The sequence below is a fragment of the Sebastes umbrosus genome, chromosome 5, assembly GCF_015220745.1.
Source record: "Sebastes umbrosus isolate fSebUmb1 chromosome 5, fSebUmb1.pri, whole genome shotgun sequence".
In the NCBI taxonomy this organism is placed as follows: domain Eukaryota; kingdom Metazoa; phylum Chordata; class Actinopteri; order Perciformes; family Sebastidae; genus Sebastes; species Sebastes umbrosus.
This window is the reverse complement of record NC_051273.1, coordinates 20,862,618-20,881,388: the sequence shown is the minus strand read 5'-3', so window position 1 is coordinate 20,881,388 and position 18,771 is coordinate 20,862,618. Positions and strand designations below refer to the sequence as shown.

General features: G+C 43.1%; 1 protein-coding gene and 1 long non-coding RNA gene across 16 annotated transcripts in view; one reads left to right on the top strand and one right to left on the bottom strand.

Annotated features, from left to right (window-relative positions):
* The window catches only part of celf5a (cugbp, Elav-like family member 5a), a 253,865-nt gene that overhangs the window by 90,655 nt on the left and 144,439 nt on the right, over nt 1-18,771 (top strand). The window lies entirely within an intron of this gene.
* Nucleotides 6,964-18,284, bottom strand: LOC119488012. Its single transcript, XR_005206849.1, has 3 exons — nt 17,874-18,284; nt 10,749-10,752; nt 6,964-6,977 (listed from the first exon to the last, which is right to left on the bottom strand). It is a non-coding gene; the product is annotated as an uncharacterized LOC119488012 (long non-coding RNA).

The following is an 18,771-nucleotide window of genomic DNA, read 5'->3' as shown; positions in this document are numbered from 1 at the left end:
TCGAGTAGCTGGAGTCAAAGACTGACCTCCGTGCTGCTAGGATCCTTCATTAAATCATAGAGCGGTGGACCCGGGTGCTTTCAGTGCACCAGGTGTGGCCTTGAACGATGCCTGTTAAAAAAAGACCTCATTTCCATTCTGGGGACTTTAAGCACTTAGGCTTGTTATGCCCAGGAGGGCAGTATGGTGCAGTATGGAGTAGAGCTAGCAAATCAGTGTGTGAACCAAGGCACTATGACTCACGCTGCTTAAAATTGAACAGGAGCATTGGTGCTGTGGCCTCCCTACCTCTGAGTTGCTTTGGTCTTTGTAACTGACTAGCAAGGTGACTGACTTTTAGCACTGGCTGAGTAACTGATTCGTTGGCTTCATCTGGCCAGTCCAGCACAAAGAGCACCCCGCGCCCAACCCCCCGTCCTCTCCAAAATGGTAGCATTAATATGCACCAGCAGTATTTCCCCTATCCTCTTTAGCACCTAATCAGACTTTATTCAGATTTGCACAGCTGTAGTTCATGTATTATGCAGCATTAATTGCTACTTCAATAGTCATTAATAAAGAGTTGGCTGGCCTCTGAATAAGCGATGATGCAGGAGGATGATGAGGTGTGTGAGAGACGGAGGGCAGGCCTGTCATCTCCAACAATCTATGTCCTTCAAATGGTTATTTATTTCCTTATTGTGTGCCATATTATGATGTCAACGAGGACGACGGCGCCAAACGTAATTATAGCAGTGGCTGCTTTGGTGAGCCGACTTTCAGTTTTAAAAGTTTCTGAGGTTTGCAGGGGGCCCCGAGTGCCCTCTGTTGAAAATTCTATTGAAATATTTGTTTGCACGGCTCAGTGGCATTTAATCTCCTGTTGTTTATCAGTTTCCGCTTGATTTATTTCTTCACCTTCGCCTATTTATTGAATTTAATTACACCTCAAATCCCAATGCAAACCTGCTGCTGTTAAGGGCTGAGAGAGGCAGGGATGGAAGGAGGAAAGGGGAGGAGGATGGGGAGCAGCGTAGGGTATAAACCATGACTCAGACAAATGGCCCACTCTTTCCAAAGACATACAGTATGTGCCCTCTTTTATTTAAGCAAACACACATGTAGACAAACGCGCGCACGCACAAATTAGCCGTGGAGGTCAATAAATCAGCTGTAGAGCGGTCCAGTAAGACACACTTTCTCTCAAATCCTGGCAAATGATCTGCAGTCTGTCTGCGGCCTCGCTGACCACATAAAATATCGGCCAGTTAATTAGGCTGTAATTGCGCAATGTGCTCTCCTTTTTATGTGCCATGCATTGGGCCATAAAGAGGCCAGTGTGAGGATGACTGCGAGAGAGGGACACTGAGGTGCATGCTGTAGCATCAGCCCATTTCAGGTCTACAATATGGCCAGAGGTCACATATATTTCTTTTTTGAAGGGGAGTGGAAGAAGCCCAACCCCCCCTGCTGCATTTCTCTGAAAGAGGCAGTCACCTTAACTGGCTGGGTGCCTTTCACTCTCACTGTTGTATTAAGGGTGTCACGATTCTATTCGATTTTCGATTGAAACATGTCATTGTTAGACTATGGAGTCTTGATTTGTTAAGATCAACAGATCATTGGTTTAATGCCTCCTTTATGCCAGTCATATACACTTTCAAATTCTTCTTTAAAAAGAGAACTGAAGTCCCTTTTTATTTAGAAAGTGTTTCAAAAATTAGACTACAACAGTCTACGATATAAAAAGCTGCATCTTTTTAATATCAGTATCTGTGTGACCCACCTCAGTACATCATCATTACCAAAACAAAACATATATCCTGCAGTGCATTACAAGTGTGCTGTAATCTACAAAAATAGGGTTTTGTTGTCATTTACTGTCGTGCTTATTTCTCTTTCTTTTTTTCTCTCTCTCCTCTGATCGCTGTGTGTCACCCATGGGTGTCACTGAGGGCGGAGACGGAGCTTTGGACAGTCTGTGTGCGCTGAGAGACGGCACTTAGCAGTCCCACTATAGCATGTTGCTCTCGCTACCGATATCAGCTGCTCTGATTCATTAATGTTGAGCAGAAAAAACGTGCATATAGGCTGAAATTCAACCGTGGTGTTGTTCTGCCGGAAGATGCCGTGACTTAATGTTAAACCAAGTAAGAGTAGAAGAGCTATGAGTAAGGAAAAGTAGCTGACTAACCAACTAACTAACTAACTAACTAACTAAAGGCTGCTAGCCGCTAGGCTAATTCATGCATTTTACAATTCATTTTAAAATGCCATAGGCATGCAGGAAGAAGAGTATGGTAACGACAGGGATGGCCCACATTTCCCATCATGCCTGCCTAGTACCGAGTGCTGGACTGAATAGTTAAATTAAGTAGTTAAGTTTTCTGTTTTCTGTTCCAAAATGCAAATGTTACTTCAGTTAGTGTTTGTAATGTAATGTGTCTGTTCAGAACATGGTGGCTTATGTTGGTAATTGTGATTTTTGAGTGAGGTGGCTGTTACATTTCTTGAGTCCAGCACAAAAAATATAAACGTTGATCTTGCTGTAGATTTTGGTGGTCGAAATCGGAAGCTAATTTCGATCGATTTACGATATAGAATCAAAATCGTCACACCACTATGTTGTATCAATATAATAAGTCATAGTTTACGGTAGTTACAGTGACAATGTCTCATTCAAGCTTCCACAATTTGTTTGAACCAAAAAGTCAGACTCAATTTTGAAGAGTTTTATATCCTAGAACGAAATGAAAAGACCCACAGAGATACCAGTGTGTAGAAACAGAGTTGAAGATTGAGGCATCGTGTCGAGCAGGTCATGTTCACCTCTAAACCTTCACTCTGTTTGACTTTGTGCTTGTAGAAGCACAAAACTTCCCCGACAAGACTCTTTGTACATATTTGCTGAATACAGCAGAGAGCTGAGAGGATCCAGCAGAGACTACGGAGCAGGCTGCTGGATTAATTGTGCTCTCTCTCTCCACTAGTGATTGAATGAGTGTGGACAAGGTCATCAGGCTCACATATTAGAGCGGAGGCATGCTTTATGCTTTCCATGGCAGGAATGTAAAGAGACTGTTTTGATGATGATGATGTGTGTGTAGCTAAGATGACGTTCCTATGCATAGAGCGTGCACACTATACTATGCTCATATGACGACTCACTCTGTGTATTTATGTGTGAGTCTCCATGTGCTTATGTATCCTGAGGTTAGTTTATGTGTTGTGTCTGTCTGTATGTGTGTGTGTGTGTGTGTGTGTGTGTCTATGTGTGTGTGTATGTGTGTGCATTCAGAGCCACAGGGCTATGTGTGTATAATGTGTGTGAGTCAGTGCTGTGTGCTGCCGTGCTGCAGGGCCAGCAGCACACAGCAGCGAGACAGAGATGTGACAGTGATGGCTCCTTAGCCCCGGGCCACAGCTGGGAGGCCTGAGACACACCCACGCAACTGACCTTCACTGTCACCACTGCAGCACACAAACACACACACACACACACACACACCACAGAGTCATGCACTCACATGGGTTCATGTTCGTCATAGCAGTGAGTATGTATGTATGTAGCTAAAATACACGTGGTGTACACATGGGGGCGCACACACACACACACACATACCCGAACACACACACACACACACACACACACACACACACACATACACGTACACACATTTTGTTCGTTTTCCACCTACACTCTCCGCGTTCTCCTCCTCTGTTCTCCCCTCCTCTCAGTGAGTCAGAGCTTATCAGGCAGGGCGCAATGATTCACCACCAGTGTGAGTAAGCTGCTTTCTGCATCCAGCTATGTCTCTCAGACCAGCTCCATATACTCATACTTCATTATCATCCATACTCACCCCACTCACCCACCCTTCACCCCAACCGTTTCATCCCACACCCCCATACTTGTTGTCTCGCTTCTAGTGTGGTGTCTTCCCTCCGCTATAGTATCCTTAGCCTCTGCTGTAGTCATCACACTTGACAGGACTTTTATTCATCTTTCATTGTTACTATTTTACAACATGACACCTGCAGCAGTAACTATTACAGTATAAAGGGCTGTCAAAGTTAACGCCATAACAACGCGTTAACGCAAATTTGTTTTAACACCACAAATTTCTTTAATGCATTAACGCAAATTGCCATTTTTAGGGTTTACCAGGCTTACTTTGAAAGCGAGAGCGAAGATACTGGCATCATCTAGAACTAGAAAAAAGCTAAGGAATATGGAATTGGTACCAACCATGTTATACTAGCTTGTAGTGAAGGAGGCTAAAAAACGCTCCAAACTTGCGCTAAATTTTGGCGAGGAAAAACTGGCATAACCATTTTCAAAGGGGTCCCTTGACCTCTGACCTCAAAATATGTGAATGAAAATGGGTTCTATGGGTACCCACGAGTCTCCCCTTTACAGACATGCCCACTTTATGATAATCACATGCAGTTTGGGGCAAGTCATAGTCAAGTCAGCACACTGACACACTGACAGCTGTTGTTGCCTGTCGGGCTGCAGTTTGCCATGTTATGATTTGAGCATATTTTTTTATGCTAAATGCAGTACCTGTGAGGGTTTCTGGACAATATTTGTCATTGTTTTGTGTTGTTAATTGATTCCCAATAATAAATATATACCAACATTTGCATAAAGCAAGCATGTCCACTCCATTGTTGATAAGAGTATTAAATACATGACAAATCTCCCTTTAAGGTACATTTTAAACATAAAAAATTTGCAATTAATCGCCATTAAATATATAAATCGTAATTGTTACATTTTATACTATACAACATGACACCTGCAGCAGTAACTATATATACAGTATATGATGAAAAGAAGATTTCTGACTGGAGGATACTGTACTCAGGTCTCCACAAGGTTAGAATGACTCTCCTTGGCCCTCTGGCTTCTCTATAAATATTTATGCCTAGGGTGGTGAGCCTACAGGTCGCTGCGTTATGTGCTTGGTTCCTCTGTCAAATCAGTTGTCAGACTGAAGCATGATGTGCATAAGTATGCATCAGGCAGATGGGGGAAAATTATAAATTTAACTCGGACGGCTACAGCCGTGCACTCCTGAACCCCGTCAGCTTCAAAGTTTCACGTCTCACCGTTCCTGTCTACTTTCTCTCTAACCTTTTATCGTTATTGTTGTTAATGACAACCAGCCTGATTCCATCATCATCATTTGCACTTTGTGAACCAAAGCAGCTGGAACAGAGAGCAGTGGAAATAATTCACACTGCGAAACCTTAATATGATCTCAGCCCATGTCAAATTTATTGTCTCCTGATTTACATTAAAAATCAGGCAACACATTCTCACTCCCAACTCGTCAAATACTGCAGCTTGGTCAGTGCCCCTCGGCATTGGAGGCCAACGCCTGGGGCGTTACTTTTGGACCAACCAGGGACGGCGTGTCAATATACGCTCGTTACATGCATAGTGTCCTTTCAAAATAAACTTCTGTTTTCACAGGAAGTTAAGTTTAGGCAACACAACCACTTGGTAAGGGTTAGGAAACAGTCGTGGTTGATGTTAACATCACTGACTAGCAACTCCAAGTCCCCAGAAAGAGCGGCAGGCTGTGAAGCAAATTTTGGTAGTGGCCAAACGATGTTACTACAATTTCCATGCCCGTCACCTGATGCCATTGGGTCCAAAAATTGTTTTTCCCGTAGACTTTTATTGGGAGAGAGAAGTCTGTAAATCAGCGGATACTTCTTTTTTAGGTAGACTCAACTTCCCAGTACGAAGACTTGAATATCCCTTGTTTAAATCTTTAGGTCCTAAAAGTTGTAAAATGCACTAATAGCAGAATCCAGAGTTATTTCCCTTCTTCTGTTAATGTGAATGAGCCCCAGACCGAGGCTGGACCGAGGGCTGGGAGGCGAAGTTAAAGGAAACGCTACTGCGCCTGCTCTATGGGCCTAATGGATGCGGAAGATCGCCGGATGATCTGGGTACTTTATCACTTGGCAGTCGAGCCATTTTGGCTTCATGCGCCACTAAAGGGTGCCTTCATGTGTCGGGTTTCCGATGTCGAGGTGCACCTATCAAATGGCGGTATTTGACGAGTTGGGAGTGAGAACGGGTTGAATCAGTCAGTGCCCTTAATACTGCATTAAACTACATTCACTCAATAATTGAGCCTAAGCTTTACTGGGCACATTCATAATCCCCTTCAATCACACGCCCTTATACTGCCTGTATATAGGAGTTTTAGTACATGATGCCAAAATGTTGTGTTTGCCCATCCTCCACAGCAGTGACTCCCTTGTTTCTTTACTGTCAAACGCTGTTGGTGTGTTGTGGTAGTGTCACAGTATACTAAGAAGTATGCTAACAAGTGTTTTTTTTTACGGTTAGTTAGTCTATTATGCACTGCAGGGAAATATCTTTGATGGTACACAGAAGAACAGAGGAGGATCGGCGGTAATAGGGCACAGGAGAGGAGAACAGGTTTTAATGGGGCAGAAAAGAGGAGATATGTTTATGTATCTTAACCACAACAGTGCCATCAGCGACTTCTTCGCTTTCCTTGATCCACCGTAACGAAAGTAAAGACACGGAACACGGAGATGTGTTTTCTCTTTTATTTTTATATGCACACGTGTGCTTGCAGATGCTTTGTGTGCATACATATGGGGATGTTGTGACAAAACATGTATTTTAATAAGACTTGCAGTTTAGTCCTCTGCTATTTCTAACTCCTTATTCGTCTTGGAGAAATAACAATGATGAGAAATGATTGCGTTTTATTTTTCAGTGCGAATGAACTTGTACCCAGGATATTCTTGAATCAAATGCTAATTTTGATTGCGCTGACCTTCCCTTTTACATGTTATTGCTAATTACCTCAAGAGGATCCTTGAAACAGGTGAAAACTGCAGCAAAAATACAAATTACAGTAATTACCTCAGTTTAGTGGAGGATTTGTCTTGTTCTATGGAAAATAAGCTGTAAAGGATTACTGGTAGATGAATTTGTGTTTCTGCAAGAAAAAAACAGATGGACTAAAGTCGAGCTGTAGAAATCACTTTTTCAGCTGAATATATAACAGGAATAGGAGATTGTTCACACCTGCTGTATTGAGTGTATGACTAAACCTATGTTTGTGTGAGTTTATAGCTTTCTGTACCATAAAAAAGACACATTCAGTCCAGTAAAGGGGACGTACAGCTATTGTACTGCTGAGCAAGGCAACTGTCATCCACATTTAAGCGTTACGTTATGTACTGCATTAGCGTATAGATGCTGGTTTTGCTCGAGTATAAATACACGTGTGTGTGTGTCTTCGTATGTTGGCGTGTACATGCAGCTGTCAGCACACTACAGCACTGTATATCAGGTCCATGCAGCACCATTAGATCTTTCTATGACATCTGATTTACACGGGCTGTCAGGGAGCTCTGTGGGTTTCTCTTCTCTTCCTGGAATAACCTACACCTCCTCTGCAAAAGAAAGCTTTGAAACAAAGACTTTAAGAGTGGAGATGCATTGTGTGTGTGTGTGGGTGTGTGTCAGGGATGCTAATTTTTATTTTTTTCTCAAACCGATAACGGACCCTCGTTAACCGATTAACTGACAAGATTAGTGTGTCGCAAGCAGCCGTGCTATTTTTAGTGCCTAACAAGCCGTCCAGCTGCAACAAAAAGCCGATTCACTTACAGGTTAAATCCATCATTTATCACCAGCTGCAGTTTATGCGCACAACAGACACCTGAGTCCCCGGTTCACCCGTCCAGGAGAGTTACCGTAGCAGCCATGACGCTGCATGTATTGTCCCAATAAGTCTCCACCACATCATTTAGTTTAGCTGTGTGTCTGCCTGGCGTAACGGTAGCGAGTGTCCGACAAACCGTGTGTGTGTGTGTGTGCTACAGTTCCAACTGTAGCGTTGCTGGTGGCTTCGTGCTCGCCCTTGTCACACACATACAGTCTGTCAGCACGGCGTAACGTTAGCGAGTGTCTGTGTGGTGGCGGTGATTGTGTTTTTTTTTTTGTCGGTGAATAAATGCTACAACTCCTCCAAACCAAGCTCTGGGCTGTTAAGGTGGACCAGCTTTTCTCCTTCAAGTGACAAGCTGCTCCTCTGAGTTTTGCTCAGCTTTTTAGCTATTCTTTAATATTTCTTTTAACCATTAAAATTCTTAATGTGGGTTTATTAACATCCCTGGTGTGTGTGTGTGTGTGTGTTTGCATGCATGGTGTTGGCAGAGCCTGGGGCAGAGAGTTCCTGCAACACGCATGATTTACACACTCACCAAGCCGGTGCTGAAGGAAGGAATCAGATAATTAGCTACTTAAAATATCTGTGTTTGTGTGTGCAAGAGAAAAAGAGCCATGTAGTGTTTATTTATGTGTGTGTGTGTGTGTTGGGGTGGGGGCGTGGTGTGCAAGTACACAAGACTTGAGATTGAGTGCATGTGTACCGTTTGCCCATCCTCACTCTCGTGGTTGCACTGAGCTGAAAAGGTGAGCCCTCTGCCTTACTCCAGTTTTTACTCTGGTGGATTAGGGGCACGCTGTGTTTCGACGTAAAGCTTCAGCCATTCACAGAGCGCTGAGCAGTGAGCTTTTTGTTTGTGTATCCTTGCTGTAAGGATAATGATGTGATGAATGGAGAGAGGGAGAGAGTGCGAGAAAGAGAGAGAGAGAGAGAGAGATTTCAAGGCTAATGCCTGGGGGGATGTCAGACAAACCTGTGTATGTGTAATAACCACGGAGGTTAAAATGCTACACTGGCACTAGAGATGGCTGCCAAATATTTTGACATCCACTCTACCTCCTCCGCACAGCTGCTGCTGAGGTTGAGGGAGAGAGGGATGATTTACAGCGGAGAGAGAGAAATTGATTAATGTGAGTGAGAGGAGGGAGAGACTAGAATGTGAAAGAGTGTGGGCAACAGAGGTGTTGATGTACAGTCAGTAAGAGAGATAGGGAGAGAAAGAAAGAGAAAGCTGCCTGTTTGCCTGCCTGCAATGCCCGCCTGTCTGTCTCCCTTGATTTCTTTCTCCCAGCGCTCTCCGTGCCCGAGGATGCGTCCATAGTGCTATTTGTTTCAAGGTTGTTCTAAATGTGACTGATGTGTACAGCCAACGTGCTGTTTGCTTTGCTTTCCTTCACTACGGCTGCATGCAAAAAGACTGTCATACCATATTAAACGTGGGGCAGGAAAACACGCAGCACAAATGATGCTGATGGACTTTTCAAACAGGGTGAGCCTAACCTCATGCAAGGTTGAGTGTTTAATAGGGCTGTTGGGACTATTCACCCATCTCCAGAATCAATACTATCACGATACTTGTGTGCCGATTCGATATGTATTGCGATTTTTAAGCATTGCGATTCTACAAGTATTACAATTGGATACTGCAATTTATTGTGATGTTTGTTAACTTTTTTAACTTTTCACTAGATTAATACAGTAAAAATGTTTGATTTTCAGCATGTATGTAGTCAGAGATGTCCTGAAGTCAAATATATCAGTCATTGTCAGGCATTATTTATGAAAAAAAATTCCAGCAACCCAAAAATCAAAGAATAAAAACATTTCCCTCACAAATTAGTGGTATTTTCGTTTTAATTTATAAGGGACATGTAATGTTTTATACTTCTAGTTAATATAATCCAATCAATCTTATTTCTACTTATGTATTTTTTTTATACCAGTGTATAGCATATATACAGTGCCCTTTGTTGACACACCTGTATACTTCCGCTAACTTCGCCAAGTCTGTTCATTAGCGATCCCGTCAGCTCCGTTTTCTTTATACATCCATGGTCAGCTCCATCGGGGCTGTTTGAATGTATTTAACATAAATGTCAGTTTATGGGTGCTTTACATCTGTAATGTCGGCCGATTTGACCACGGAGATGCGAGTGACGGCTGGCTTGACCGCACGTTACGATACAATAACGTTACCAATTTAAAATGTGAGGGTGCAGGTCATATCCACGTGGAACCTCTGCTGTTTTCTACTTTGCAGTTGTTTGTTTTGGTGACGGATACGGAACGGATATGACGTCACATTACTCAGACTACAACAATAAAAGCGGTAACTTCCTTTTACCTCTATAGACTCACATGAAGCAAATATATCGATTCTGGCATTAAAAAATCGATTTCAAATCGCAAATAAAAAAAATCGCAATACATAGGTTAAACGATTTTTTTTCCCACCCCTAGTGTTTAATGGCATATTCAGATTTCTTCATCCTTGTAAGCTGTTGAATGTTGCTGCTTAACTCAGTTGTAACCTGCGAGATAGGTCACTTGAGTGTTTATTACCAATTGAAATAGGGGTGAAATTACTTGGCAGCAGATAGGACGCTTTGTTTGTGTGCGCGATGCCTCCATAACCCCCCCCAGGGGCTGAATATATAGATTGTGTCTTTCATCTTCTTTTTATTCTGGTGTGTATGGATAAATAACTCTTGTTCCCTTTAGATTAGCCGTGACCTTTCCACCCCCTCTATATGCACCTAGCAGGCCCTTACAACCCTTATCCCATGATTGCATTGTGAATCCTTCACAGTAACAAATGTCAACTTCATTGATTGGCCATCTTCGCCCAAAATAACAGACATCTAAAATGAGGGGGGCCGGCGCTCGGCCGCCGCCGCGGGGTCCCCGGGCCGTGCTGAAAACGTGTGTCGTGAGAGATTGCAGAGAAAATAGAAAACCTTACTCATTAACTTCAAGTCCACAGCCCCAAGATTTCATGGATTAATCAATGCTAACCTACTTTATCAAAGACACTTATCTTCCACATACAGAAATCTATGCATGTCCCTGGCCAAGAGGTCGATAGCAGGAAATATTTCACATTGCCCACCCTTTTTCCATTACTAATTCTCCTTCTCTCTCCGTCTCTCTCTCTGTCTTCCTCAGTCACCGCATGTGTGTCTCTTCTTTTGCCTAAATGTCCTTGGGATTGGAGTGTGCGTGGAGAAGGGAGACCCATATCAGATAACTTATTGGTTCATTTTGCCCATCTCTTTCCAATAATGTGTAACATTACCAGTGTTATTAGATAGGAGATTAATGGTGCTTGGCCCTGCTCCTCCTCTTCAGGATGGGACGTAGAGGAGAAAAGATAAAGGAGAGGGAGAGGGAGGGAGGGAGGTGAACAGAAAGAGAGAGGGAGAATGAGAATGAGTGAATCCTTTTTGACTCTGGAGGCCTTAATGTCTGACTTAGCCCTGTAGTTAGAGGGTCATTTCGTGGGGCTGACTGACAGACAGCGGGGCCCTGAACTGTTCCCCCTTTACCCCTCCATCCCTCCTTCTCCTCCCTTCTCCTCCCTCCCTCTCTATCTCTCCATCTTCCTGAGTACTACTGTTGAGCAGCCTTTGATCCTCCCGCTTCACATCAATCAATGCAGACAGCAGAGAGAGAAGAGAAAGAGAGAGGAGAAGGATGACTCGTCTTCCAGTGCTTCAGGTGCTGTCTCTGCCATGTCAGGCAGAGGTCTGATGCTCTATTTATTTATGCACTTATTTATGTATTTATTAGGCAGCGCTGCTCCCCTTCTGTGCTCCCGTTTTTCCCCCTCCGCTCCCTCCGAGGCCCAAATAGGCAGCAGGCAGGGGGGCTGTCAAGTTATTTGATTTTTACCAGGGCCGTAATGCCGTAAACACTACTGATGTTAACAACCAAGCTGAATAGGGATGCCTCCTTATCTCTACTACCTTTTAAATCTGAGTGGATTTTCTGTCTCTCTCTCTGTATTTCAGCTCTCTTTATACTTCCTTCACTCCTCCCTCCTTCTCTTCTTCCCTTCCTCCCTCTCATTTCCCCCTGCTTCCCCTCTCTGCACCCTCTCTCTGTTGTATGGAGTAATAACTTGCTCATTATTGGATGTAAGAAATATCTACTAAAGAGATTATGCCAGATATAAAAAGCTCACAGGTGATGGGAGTCAGAACCTCTCTGCATCTGTAATGAGGCCTGGGGATTGCAAAGCACGCTCAGCAGAGACCGAGCATCCTCCACTAGCCCCGCACTGAGGCCGAACTCAGCTTAGGGAGAGGCAACTCGGCCCAGCTCAGCCCGGCTCAGCTCGGCTCAGTTCAGCTCTGCTTGGCCTTGGGTTTGTGTAATTAATGTATTTACTGCAAGCTCATCTGCTGTTGGTCTGTCAGTCATTAGAGCTGGGGAGTTTTGTTGCGCTGCTGCGTTGCTGTTTGCCCTCATCACCTCTGGCCTCCCCTCATCTGCTCACCTCCGCTGCTTAGTTCTGGGGAATGAGCTACTTACCTCTCTGGAGCTCTGTCAACTGAACGCAGTACATTTCTCCTCTCATTTTTAGTCCACCATCGTGTCTGCCAAGAACTGAGAAAAAAGACTGCCAATTATATCCAAATACATCTCTCTCTCTCTGTGTTCCAGGCTTTGGGTTCAAGATGTGGGTTATTATTATTTCAGGTTCATTAGGCTGTGGTCGTGCTTTATTTGCTCGTCTCCTGTTAGTCTCCAGTGTTCAAATATATATTGTATCAAGCATTTAATAAACTATCACATAGAAGGCTGTATATACAGTGTATAATACAGCATATATACAGTAAGGATGCAATATATATATCGTCGGATTACAGGAATTTATATTATTATGTGTTATTCTGATAATTAAATTAGAGCCGATAAATCAAAGCCAAATTGCTAGTGTTCAATACGTTGTCAAGTCTGATTTGACTCGTGGTCAGAAACAGCGGTGAAATACACTAGCAAGTGTTATTGTTGAGACTGACTTATCAAAAAGAGAGTCTTACAATATCGGCAAAGCGTTTCAGAGATGGAGAGAAAATGTTGCTAATAGTTTAGCTACTGCTAACAGCAGTCAAAGACTCACAGCTGTGGCTACGGTTAACAGAACGTCAAACTATAAGCAACATTTTTAGCTCCCTACGTGAGCTGTGAGCTCACCGCTGCAGCCGTGATTGCTAATACAGTTAGCAGAAGGCTAAGCTAAACTATTAGCAACATTTTCTCTCCATCTCTTCGCCGATATTGTAGCTCCCTAGAGCCTCGAATCTCCGTTTGTCATGTCAAATGAATGCAATATCGACTCTGGCACCCAACAATACAGTAAGATGACATTTTCGATGTGCAACTTCCGCCCACTACTCTGAGGTGATTCGTGTTTGCCTCCAGTCTTTCCTTTGTTTTGCCTCCAGCTAACACTGTGACATAATCATGACGTTGGCTGTAAAAGGGTCTATCGGGGGCTCCTTCAAAATTAAAGAAACAAAACGAAGGAAACAAAAGCATTAGTAAAAGAAGTAAATTGTTCAGCCAGTGTGACGCTTGTTTGAGAAAGTGTGTTCCACTGAGTTGGAGCAGCAGAGGAGACGAGGAACATCTTTGCCCACCACAGGAACAGCGAAGGGCAAATGTTTGAATCATTTAAAACTCCAGAGACGGGGATCTGTTACAGTGGCCAATGGCGACAGGGTCTGTCTGTTGGAGCGCATGGCACGCCTTGGGCCATCACTCCTCCCTTCTATCCCTCCATCTCTCAACCTCTCCATTGCTTTCACTTAATTGTCATGGAAGAGGGAGAGGACAGGTAGCAGTAAAGAAGCGTCGGGGTCCACAAGAGGAAAAAAATGGGAATAATAACAGAGGAAGAAAATTGAAAAGAGGCTTTAGGCAGAGAGAAAAGATTTGAATGGCTGCCCTACACTGTAATATGTTAAAAAGGCACACACACATACACTCACTCAGCTACACAGAGAGAGCATTTTTCTTTTTTTAGGCCTTTATTTGGTGTTTGTTACCCTCTTTGACCTGTGGGGACTATTAAATGTCACTCCCTTTTAAGTGAAGAAGAAAGACAACTTCACCTAACTTCGGAACACCGTTAAAGGTCAGACATCGCTGTGGTGACAACTACCGCTATCAATACACACACATACACACACACACACACAGAGGAAAAACAAACATGCAGGTACAAACTAACTAACATTTAGCTCTCCCTCTTCTACAGTGTCTCTCTTTTTCTGTAGACTTCTTCTATTTTCTCTCATGTGAGATTGGCTGAAGGTTTGCTGGTGGGTGGGTGTGTTTTTTCCTTAAAGGTGTCACTTGGGATATCCGATATCGATCGTGATGTTTTTATTAAAGAAGCGTGTTTTGTGAGAGAGAAGCAGCTCTGGAACAGGAGGCATTCACAGGACACACCGTCACATCCACTCTGGCTCCCAGGCTGATGAGAATTAATGCTCTGTCTAATATTCAATGAGCGTGTGCACCTTTGTGTGTGTGTGTGTGTGCTAATAGATATGTGTTTCATGTGTGGGTACTGTACAGTATGTGTTTCCTATATGTGTGTGTGTGTGTGTGTGTGTGGTAGAACACCTACTTTTCAGTCACAGCACGGCAATTTATTAGAATTTGTTTGCCTGGCCCTGAAGTCTTCATTAGGCAGTCGCAAAGCACACGGAGACGGGGCTGCAAGGTCGCCATCCGGCAGTCCAAATGAAGATGCGGCCCTCAATTTACCAACTCTTTGGGGAGCACCACACACACACGTATCCACACACCATTACATGCATGGACATATAGACACGTATTGTGCTGCTTTTCTTGCGTAATTCTACCTGCACTCTCAATCAGCTCTTTTTCCACGCATAGATACATCAGACCGGCAATACCTCATCCAGAGTGGGCTCTCATGATCAGGCACCCTTTTAGGGGAAAAAAATCCTGTGTTTCTCATAGACGGTAACAGCGTAAATAGAAGAAGTTGAAACATGTCTCCAAGCTTCTACTTTAAACAAACCGGTAATAGTAATAACGCTATGCCCTAGAGTTGCTGTGTAGCTGGTTGCACCAACAATAAATACAAAAACGCTGGCATATTTAAACGCTGATTTGTACAGGCAACACTTAACGTGATTCAGTCAAATATGTATAGATGTCTGGATAAGCAATATCCGGCCACTGTGTTGGACGGAGGAAGACTGAAGGGAAATGATGGCGATCAATTTATTAAGTTATTGCGAACGCTCAGGTTCAAGCAAGATCACAAAATAACTATTAGATGTGTATAAAACAGACATTTTTATAACAAGACATGAATGCATATGAACTTGTTTAAAAATTGAAATAAAAAATACTTAAAATTGCATTGAACTCTATGAGATCTTTGGATTTCTATCCCCCAAAAGGGGGCGCGGCCTTGACATTTTGCGAAGTACCCGTATGTGCCGGTGTGATGTATAGAATAGCTGTGAAACCGCAGTCAAGCACAAAACTGAATCAAAATGCTGAATGACACTAACATCTTTTGTCAACGGCATTTTACAATTGATAAATGATGAAGAATGAGTTTTCCAGTTGATCTGCCCGTCACTGGAAGCTGCACCAGTGGCAAAATGATGCTTTAATTTGGTGAAAATGAACCTGATTTCATATTCATCCGTGCTCATCATTATAACTGTTCACGCTAAGGATATCATTGCCCAGTGTATTTGATCACTTCACTACAAACAGTCCTCCCAGACGGCTTTGTTGTATCTTTCTTTGCCCATTAAGCTGTTCATTAAAGAACGGCCTTGTCTGGGCCTGCAGGGTGTGTATGTGTGTGTGTGTGTGTGTGTGTGTGTGTGTGCGTGCAGGTGAATTAATGTTGGTACAGTATGTGTGTGGGTGATGCATGTTTGTGTGTATAAGTGGAAATATGTATGTATATTGATATGCGTGTGTGCTAGGCGTCGCGTAGATACATGCGGTAGTGTGTGTGCATGTACTGTATGTTTGCATACTCGCCCCATTATCCACGCTTTGTGGCACCGTGAGCGGGGATGCAGATTTGTTTCTGTCAAGGTTAATAAATGAAGAAATCAAGGTGAGTGTGTCTCAATCCAGACACAAAGACACCGGGAGGGGGGATCAGACACCCAGCTGGTACCCCTGAAATTTTAATTAGGCCCTCTCTTTATTTCCCCTCCACAGCCAGACATTGTGGTTGAGTGTTCAGACAATCAGTGGAACTATTTTCTCCCTCAATATTACCTAAGCCAGTGATGGGGTACTGGGGAGCTGTGGGTTTGAGTTTAAAGGCAGTCCCACACCACACACACACCTTCTTTCCTCCCATCTCCCCCTCACTCAGTCCCTATCCTCTTTCAAGCACTCATGGTTTATTGTGTTAATAGTTCCACTGTGTGGCGTCATTATGGAGGACGTGGAGTGTGCAGAGTACACAACCGTGTACTGTATTCAATTTTATGGAAACATCCACGTTCACAGAGGCATGCATTTATCTGTGTGTATGTACCTGTACGGCAATAAAAAGCAAGCTAAAGTAAAAGATCATCACTGTATTTCCACATCAGCATCACCTATTAAAAGGCCTATTAAAAGTGAAAACTTGTTTGATGCCATTAACACATTAACACAACTTGCTCAGTTTTAAAGCTAGAGCTCCAAACTTGCGCTAAATTTTGGCGAGGAAAAACTGGCATGGCGTGGCATTTTCAAAGGGGTCCCTTGACATCTGACCCCAAGATATGTGAATGAAAATGGGTTCTATGGGTACCCACGAGTCTCCCATTTACAGACATGGCCCACTTTTTTGATGATCACATTCAGTTTGGGGCAAGTCATAGTCAAGTCAGCACACTGACACACTGACAGCTGTTGTTGCCTGTTGCCATGTTATGATTTGAGCATTTTTTTATGCTAAATGCAGTACCTGAGAGGGTTTTTGGACAACATTTGTCATTGTTTTGTGTTGTTAATTGATTTCCAGTAATAAATATATACATACATTTGCATAAAGCAGCGTATTTGCCCACTCCCATGTTGACAGAAATATTAAATACTTGACAAATCTCCCTTTCAGGTGCATTTTAAACAGAGAAAAAATGTGTGATTAATTTGCGATTGTAATTATGGACAATCATGCGATTTAATCACGAGTACATCGAAGCGATTGACGGCCCTAGTTTTGAACTATTTCATCAACTTTTCCGGTTTCAAATGTTCAAATATTTTGAAATGATTAAATGTCACTTTGCGTGATAAGTGTGGCACTTAGAATAAGAAGGTCAGTTTATTGTGGAGTGCATACTTTCATTGGGACCATTTCTTGGGAATTTAACTTTAATGTAATTAAGCCGTTCTCTGCTTTTGGACGTCTCGGATGCCCTTCAAGCGCGGTCGACCCGTCCACAATCCAATTTAAGATCAACTGCTGTGCCCACACGACTCATTAGCATGTAGGCACACAAATGCACATGCGTGTTTATTGGGTTTAGTTGGTGATAATTGCACAATGGACCATGGCAGTGTGTTCTTTTTCATATGAAAACGGACACAAAACTACACATTTTATATGCAAACAGCTTGTTTAGGGGGGTGTGTGTGTGTGTGTGTGTGTGTGTGTGTGTGTGTGTGTGTGTGTGTGTGTGTGTGTGTGTGCGCGCGCGCGTGTGTGTGTGTGTGTGTGTGTTTGCGTATGTGTGTCTGTATGTGTGTGTGTGTGTGTGTGTGTGTGTGTGTGTGTTTGCGTATGTGTGTCTGTCTGTGTGCGTGTGTCTGTGTGTGTGTGTGTGTGTCTCCAAACAAATCAAATTTATTAGCCACTGTTCCAGTGTGATGTGATTTTATTGCCTTGGCAGTTGGGAAGGAATTGGAGAACAGAGTGAATATAATAGAGAGGAAACTATGAGAATGGTAATGTAGTGCAGTGTGTGTGTGTGTGCTCCGTTGTGTGTGTGTGTGTGTTTGTCCATAGCACTCTTGGAGGTATTTTCTCTGGCTGCAGAATGGTACTGAATGGTACAGTAGTGTTGGTTCACTACTGCGCACAAAATGGTACATCCTCCCAATAGTCAACCTTACCGATGACTTAACACACACACACACACACACTAGGGATGCACCAATCTGACTTTTTCAGTGCCGATAGCGATACCTGGGCTTTGTGTATCGGCCGATGCCGAGTGCCGATCCGATACCAGTGTTTAATTAATAAGCTGTATGCCTCACTGTGTGGAAATGACTGGGATTATTCTTTTATGTGTAAGGTAACATCAGACTTGACTTAAACAGTGCTTTCTTAACTCTGTAAAACAAAGTATAACAAATTAATATATTTAACGAACTGTTATCTATTATTATAATAATGTATCGTACACCGGCAACTTGGTAAGAAACCTTCTAAATTAACAGGAATTACATTCAGGTAGACATTTTTTTAACGCAGTGACATATTGTTCAAAACTTAATCAGGAATTAAAATGCCAGTATATACTGTATGTATATAGAATATAAATATAGAATTTAATTGAGTAGATTGGCCCCATTGTCACCAGGGTTGGAAATTAGCACCAGCCACCAGCCAAATGCTGATAAAATATGCAAGTGGCTGCTAGATTTGCTTCACTCACCTGCCAAAAAAGCAATGGTATTGAGTGGCTGGAAGGTTTTGGAATCCACCAGCTACAGTGGCAGGTGGACAAAAAAGTTAATTTCCAACCCTGTCACCGTTACCCGATCCAGCTATTTGAGTCAGTATTGGCCCGATATCCGATCCGTTATCGGTGCATCCCTAACACACACACACAGGCTTACGACCTAGATCTGGCACAGATAGATAAAGTTTTTGAAAGTTGTCTTTGAATCACCTTCTATGGGATTATCATCACACTTTGAACAGATCTTGGGCCAGACTGGGGAGGGCGCGTTAAGATCTCTCACTCAAAGACGAAAAGGGAGCGGAAGAAACAAGTTTATTAAAAGGTATTTCATTTTCACAACAGAGACTCTC